Raw genomic sequence first — 7,961 nt, 5'->3', positions numbered from 1 at the left:
ATATATTATATCAGTGCAACTGTGCAACATGTTGTCTAAATTTTAATTAATATTAGTGCAGCCTTTTTTATTTTATCTTAGTTGTTATTCACAGAACTTAATATTTCACTATTCTAATCAGCTTTAACTTGCATGTTTTGTTAAAGTTACACAATGTCTTGTATTTTACTATTTTTAAGCAAAAGGGGGTCTCAGGTAAAATAAAAAATATAATAATATTAACAATAAGACATTTTTATTCCATAAAAACGTACACATGGAATAACTGTGATTCGAGACTTCAACTAAGACAACCGAGTCTCAAGACTAACTCTTTCCCAGCACCTAAAAGAAATTTTCTATAATATATTGGGAGAGCTCTACAGTATTAGATAAATGTTATAGAACATATAAAATAATTTTGTATAATTGGAAGTCTAAAAGAGAAAAAAGAAAAACTATATATATATATATATATATATATATATATATATATATATATATATATATATCATAATGCCACTAGCACAAAAGTATGAACAACTATTTAAAAACATAAGAAACTTTTGCTATTTTGGAAGGAACATAGATGCTAGGCGATTCTTGATGTTTTGGTCAGTCTTTTATTGCTCCTCAACTAGGTAGGGGATAAGAGAGACCAGAGACCCCTGATCAAGAGACTCAGCATAACAGAAGCATTAGCCCATAAAAGAAGCAATCTATCTCTCTTGTCCCCTACCTAGTTTGGGTTACAGCTTTTTTGTTTTCTGTGTTTGGGTTTGTTGGTTTTCCGTTACTGATCATCACTCGACTTGCAAAAAACCCCTGCATAATTGGAGGAAGATAAATTTATCTTAAATGTAATTTTAATCTTTAAGTGGTGGGAACAGAACTGCATAGTCAGGGACACCTAGGTGGTGCAACATAAAGGTGCACTCTTTTAGCACGTGAAGGATAATCATTCCAAATCTCATCAGACTTGGTGATCTTAGTTTATACTGTTAAGTTTATTTCTTTAATACAGTTAAAAACTTCCTGGACTGGACCACGACTGGATAATGGCCCAATTTCTGACCACTCACATAACACATATGGACCGTTCTACCACTTCACTCTACAACATCGCTACATCCTCTTTAGATTAGACAATGTTTCTAATTGGCTGAACCCCTCTACTGTCAATTTTAATGTTTTTCCCCTCTCTGCTCAATCCCCTCCTGGAATGACATCACCCCTCACAAGCCTATGGGATGCTCCTCTGGTGTTTAAGGGCAATCCCTATACCCTCCCATTTTTTGTCACCTTTTCACACTATGTCACCACCCTCTCTGCACCCTCATTGGACACTTTTGGTCCAATGGCTTTCAGTCCCCTTCTTCCCTTATCCTCCAATCAGTTTAGGCCTTGCTAACCCTGTCGCCTAACTTGCACTAGTAAATTGAGCTCCAGGAGTACAGATCACTTTAACCTTTCACTTCCAAGTTTCTGTTCCAGCACCCAATGAACATTTTCCCTAGTACTTGATTTAAATACTGTATTTTAAAGCTAGAATTCCATTGTTACACAAATTAACCTCTTGTTTCACAAATGTACCTTTTGTTGTTAAAAGCATATAAATACACAATGTGTTTTTTCACTTCATAGATCGCTTGTCTGTTCTGTTGACAAGTAATAAAATACAGTTTTTTCAATTAATGCTGAGAACCGCTGTGCTTATTTTTTACCCGCGAATAAGATATTTTAAGTATTCGGTCCACAATAGGATGAGAGCATTCCAATAAATTTTTAAAAAGTACCACTTTCATCTGTGTTAAGAAGAGCACCCATCAACTAGACTACAAGAAAGGTTTTCTCTTGTCTGCCAGAATGGTAAAAAACAGAGCACGTCAGAGTTCCTGGACTCCATCCTGAACCCAGTAGTTCAGGAATCCCAATTATACCTCAAGGACTCATGACTACTACTCCACCAGACCAAACTTGAGGCCACTGACCACTTATTGGTCACCCAAGATGTAGTTGTCCTATATATCAGTATCCCTCACCAAGAAGGCATTGAACTGGTATGCATCTACCTGCATAGGAATACCCAGTTCACACATTTAAGAATCAAAATGATTAGAAGATTACTCTTAGTAGTGCTCAACAACAATTTCTTTGCAGTTGACAAAGAAATTTACCAGCAAAAACAAGGAGTAGCCATGAGGGCCAAAATGACCCCTAAATAAGCAAACCTCATCCTCAGCACATGGGAGGATGAGACCCTCACCCAATTGCAAGGATTCAAGAAAGTTAGTCTGTATAGATGCTTTACTGATGACATCCTATTTTTGTGAAAATGCGCTGGAAACCTTCCTTTAGGAGATTGAAGCCAGCATCCAGTTCCTACAGTTCACAGTTTCAGGAAGAGGCACCCAAGTCCAGTTTCTATATCTGGAATTAACTCTGGATCCCTAGTCCAAGACCTTCAAATCCACCCTCCATAGAAAGAGCACCTTCCGAAATAACTACCTTGATTTCCAAAGCCAGCACCCCCCCCCTTCATGAAACAGAACACCATGAAGGGGCAATACATACAGCTAAGCAGAATTGTTAGTTTCCATCTCGAATGCCAGTGCCTCAAGAACTTCTTCCTGGAAAGGCACTACCCAGAGTATGTAGTCCCCAGAGTCATGGGAGTGGTAACTGCAAGGAGGGAAACCCTGTACCCACCCATCCTTAAACACGGATTTTACCTCAAAGCTCAGGCACCAGATGACACCACTCCAAGGTTTCCCTTGCCCATCTCTCTAGACTCCACCAGTGTCAAAGACATCCTCATTAAAATCTGGGCACTCATAGTGGAGCACCCAGATCTAGCCCTAATCCTTGGAAACCAGCCAAAATTCTGCTACAGAAACAGCGTGTCCCTCAAAGCCACTTTTGAAACAGAAAAGAGGCTGCAGACACACACTCTCAATGCACCTCCAGGCATGCACCAATGTGGGAAATGCCAATGATATGATTTTGTCATTCAACCCCCAAGGTACTTCTCACCACCCCACAGGTGGTTATTCACATATAAAAGACCATTTAAACTGTGAGACCCACAACATGGTTTACTTTGCAGTATCCTCTCAATGTGAAGCATACTACATTGGAAAAACCACAAGACTACTTAGGATCTGGATAAAAGAACATGTGGGAGCCATTAGCAAGTGAGACCCTTACAACACACTAGCCAGGCATAGTAGGATCTGCTCCCAGTTTTCCTGATTCTAATTTGCAGCAACTGAAAAAGTCACAGATCCCCTAGGGATTACGACCCCCTTTGGAACACAGACAACTTACTGTCAGTTAAATAGTTAAAATTGTAGATACAGTTGAGAGCAGACACACCCACAGGACTAAATGAAAACCTGAACATTTCCAGTGTCCTTAAATGGATTAGGAACTCCTTAACCCATCCCCTGCTTGCCACACAAGTAAAACAATAAGCCTAGGTTCATGGATTAGCGAACTCCTTAACACATCCCCCGCTCGCCACACCAGTTAAATAATAAGCCTAGGTTCATTTTATGTTATTTTTCTGATGAAGTTCAACTGAAAACTTTACAATGAATGAAAGCACTCCAAATGTGATTTAAATGAATAAAAAACCATCCAAAACACAGAGAATGGCCTAGCATCTATGTTCCTTCCAAAATAGCAACATTTTTTAATTATATATATATATATATATATATATATATATATATATATATTTATATATAGATCTATTTTCTTAATCCTATAAGACTAAATAAAACATTTGTTTATAATTTAATAATTACAAATTAATTTAAAATGTATAGTTGAAAAGAATTTACATTTGTATTTTAAAAGATTTCTCGTCTTCTCTTCCCTCTCCTCTCTCCAATATATTTTATCCAAATTATGAACAAGTATAAGAATATACAAAAGTAGTACTAGAACCAGTATTATAAAAGGTTAAAAAGGATTTCCTATTTAAATTTAAATGCATAGACATAAATATGTGTGTATATGTAAATATATATGTATTTGAATTTGTCTATGAAAAGCTTCTTACATTCACATAAAATGAATTATACTTTCTAAACTTTAAGATATCTACTTTTATAGCATCTAAAAACTTTATTTCTCATAAGGGAATTATCTCAAATAGAAACAAATATTTGTCTTTCTCCTTTTCATTTTGTTAACATAATACATGCAAAGCATGTCTTTCAAGATCTAGAGGTTGAATTACTACTGTTTAAAAAATGTAGTGTTGACAAAATAAACCAACCCCATTTCCTGCTATGAAAAAATTTCAGACTGTTGTAAATAGTCAATATAAGTGTTTTACATCTTCTTGAGGCTATACCATCCCCTTTGATATGAAAATTAATGCTTTTTAAATATTATTTCAACAGACATTGAAAGCAGACAAAGGAATAAATCTTGCAATATCATGAATACATTAAAGGGCATGAAGTCTAGAGCTCAAATGATTGTCACCCCGTCTGAAGCTCAGCTCACAATGAACTGCCAATGTTGTTGTTCTTCTTTTGGCTTTTCCCGGTTAGGGGTCGCCACAGCGGAACTCCCGCCCGCTAATGATTGGCAGTAGATTTTTTACGGGTGCCGAGGTGCCAGCTCAACGCTCAACCTTCAACGAAGGCACGCCCATTCTACGCATGTCTTTCGAACACCACTCGACCGCGGGGAGGACAAGCAGACTCCACACAGAAGGCGCTCTAGCCGAGAATCGAATGGGAGAACCTCTTGCTGTGAGGCAACAATGCTACCGCTGTACCACCGCGGCTTCACAATGAACTGTCAATAATCTTGCAAAAAGAAGAAAACTTGTACATTTTAACATTTTTCAGTAACACTTCTCAAGTGCAAATAATATTACCTTCAATGAACAATAAAATGATAAATATATTTTGCGATGTTAAAACTGTAACACTATATCTCCAAAATAGCATTCTGCTAAATATATTTGCAATGACTTTAAATAACTGTAATGAAAAATATGGAATTATGTTTCTCTTTGACAATGTTGTTACAAAAAAGTGAGTGAACCAAAGGAGTTCTTCAGTAAATAAGTGCCAAAAAACAAACATTGTAATCCACCAGTAGCCATGTTTTCATATTAGCACTTTTGTCCTATATATATATATATATATATATATATATATATATATATATATATACACATATACATACACACACACACACACACACACACACACACGCACACACACACACACACACACACACACACACACACACACACATATAGACTTCATAAGGACTAATTTGACTGTCTTAAAATACTTTGTGTGGCAGAGAGACAGAATGGTGGTGGTTAGGGTCATATATAACCCTCCCCTTCTAAAATGATGATACAGTCCATCTTCTAAATCTATTTTTAATCTATTCAAATATGTATCCATTCATTAATTTACAAAACATTTAACAAATCTAGTGTGTTGTACCTGCCATGTCTTACCACCCACTTACTATCTCATCATCAACTCAATTTCTGGCCTCATTTTACTTTATACAGCCCTGTTTTTGTTCCCTCTGGTGAATACAACCAACAATATTCAGTTCATGTCAAATCGCCCAGTCACACAACACCAGGAAACAATAAAATCATTACATCTTTATGTGTGTTTGTGGTGGGGGTGGCCAGACAAGACTCTCAGTGTCCATTCTTTATGCTCTCATCAAAAAACCCATCTTATTTATGTAACTCTTCACCACCTTCATTCATTCTGCAAAGCATGACTTAAAGCAGCATAGCCTAGAGAACTCACACCAACCCTAGCAGCCTCTCAACATTTTTCCCTTATTCTATAGTAAAGCAACCTCAGAACTAGCATGCAAAACCATCTCAGATTGCCATACGGTACAACCCCATTATGACAGCAAGCACTGGACTCCATTGTTTAAAATGAAATCCAACACTTGCGTCACACATATTTTTTTTTTTTTACAGCAGGTCAGAAAATCAATACACTTGGCTAACATTCAGAGATCAAAAAACAAAACATGAAAAAAAAAATAAGATTCCTTTTACTACTGTTGGAAACTTGCATCATTCTGATTCTTTCTACAGAGGAAATGGAAGTCATGCATATCATCACAGCATATGGCTAGCATTCATAACTCCATATAAAATAAAACATGAAATGACCAAAAAATTCTGTTAAGTAACATTTCAGCTCTGCATTACTCATATGCTTTTTTACAAGGTAGACGTAAGGACATAAAATTCCTAAAAGGGTACCCTTCCCTGTGGATAAAAAGATGAAACCAATGATTGACTCAATGAAAGATATTGTGGGTACAACTGTAACCTGAGGTAGGACTTGATTAAGACCACCGAAACGTCCTGCAAGCACCCCTCCCCCATCCCCACAGACAAAGCTGGGACATGCCCAGACTGAAAATGTAAACGAAGACCAGAACCAAAACAAAAAAAATCTCTTAGACTGTCCCTTCAAGTTACATACATTGCTTAAACTTTGCTTTGTGTAGGAATTTATCAGAATTTTTGAGATACAAACTAGAAACACATTATCAGTAGAGACTCTGTACTTTTAATGTTACCAGAACTCCCATATAGGCAATGTAGAATCAGAAGTGTGTTAATGCAACAATTAGTTTAAGGTATGTATAATTTTCATATTCTTACAAATTAGCCAAATTTGTATATTTGTCTAAGTAGTACTTGGTTACAGATAAAGCATGAATTAATGGAGAAATAAACATGAGTGCTCATAAACACAACTGCTGCAGTCTTATTCACTGCATCAGAAAGGAATGTTATGTAACAACCCAAGTTTCTATCTCTTATATTTATAGTTTCCTTTTAAACATTTAAAATGTATAGGATTATAGGCAGTGATAAGTATACATTTAACTGGAATAAGAATTTAGCCTTTTCACTTTATATTCATAAAATGAACTGCTGAGTGACATATAAGAAAAGGGTCTATATTAAATCAGCAAATGCCTAAAATAGTGAATGCTGATTTATCGACCCTTTAAAAGTGAAAGCTAACAATCTCGAAGACACAGAACATCGATTTTTTTCCCAGGGGAAAAAAATCGCTGTTCCACAAAAAAAAAAAAAAAAAAGTTCAAAACACAAAATAAACTGGGGGTCTCCCCCCCCCCTTAAATTGAAGGAAATGGCAAAGTGGGAAAAAATCGCTGCTACGTGTCTTTGGGATTATCCACTTTTGCTTTTAAAGGGTCAATAAATCAGCATTCATCATTATCTGCTGTGCTGCCTCATTTATACTTTGTTATATCATTTACACGTTTGAAGTAAATATTTGGTGCCTACATGCTGGTCAAGCAGTCAGTATAATATGCCTTATATAGTGCAAGACAGGCTCAAACACTATATTAATATCCCAAAGTTCATTGACCTAATGATTACATAATGCATTACAGTCACCATTTTTCTAGATGCATTTTACTTGCTTCTGTAGTAAATTTCAAACAGCAGGAACTTCAGTACTTTCCTTTTCAATCCATTTCATAGAAAATAATTTATCATCTGTTTTTCAAATAAAATGCATGCTGCTATGCATTTAGAAACAATTACTTTCACAGCCTGCTAGTAGGAAGACTGTGGAATTAAGAAAATCAAGGAAAGCAGCAATGAAGAAAAATGCATTTTTACAATAATTCCCCTACCCCATGTTCATTTTACTGTACTTTAAAACGAATTTGTAAGAGACCAATCGCAATCTACCTAGCTAATATTATCTACAGAGTGAGTTATGAATAATAAAATGATTCAGAAAAAATACAGGTCCTTCAAGTAAGTGATTTTGAAAAAAATTTCTAAGGAATTTCCTATCTCATAGTTTAAGTTGCAACATGTGTTATTAAATTTTGTGTTGTCTCAAGTTCCTGTTTGTTTTTTTTTTGTATGCTGAAAAAGTTTAATAAATACAATTCTTCAAAAATAACAA

Source organism: Protopterus annectens, chromosome 13.part0, assembly GCF_019279795.1.
Source record: "Protopterus annectens isolate FY-2018-M chromosome 13.part0, PAN1.0, whole genome shotgun sequence".
Taxonomy (NCBI): Eukaryota; Metazoa; Chordata; order Ceratodontiformes; family Protopteridae; genus Protopterus; species Protopterus annectens.
This window is presented reverse-complemented; position numbering follows the sequence as displayed.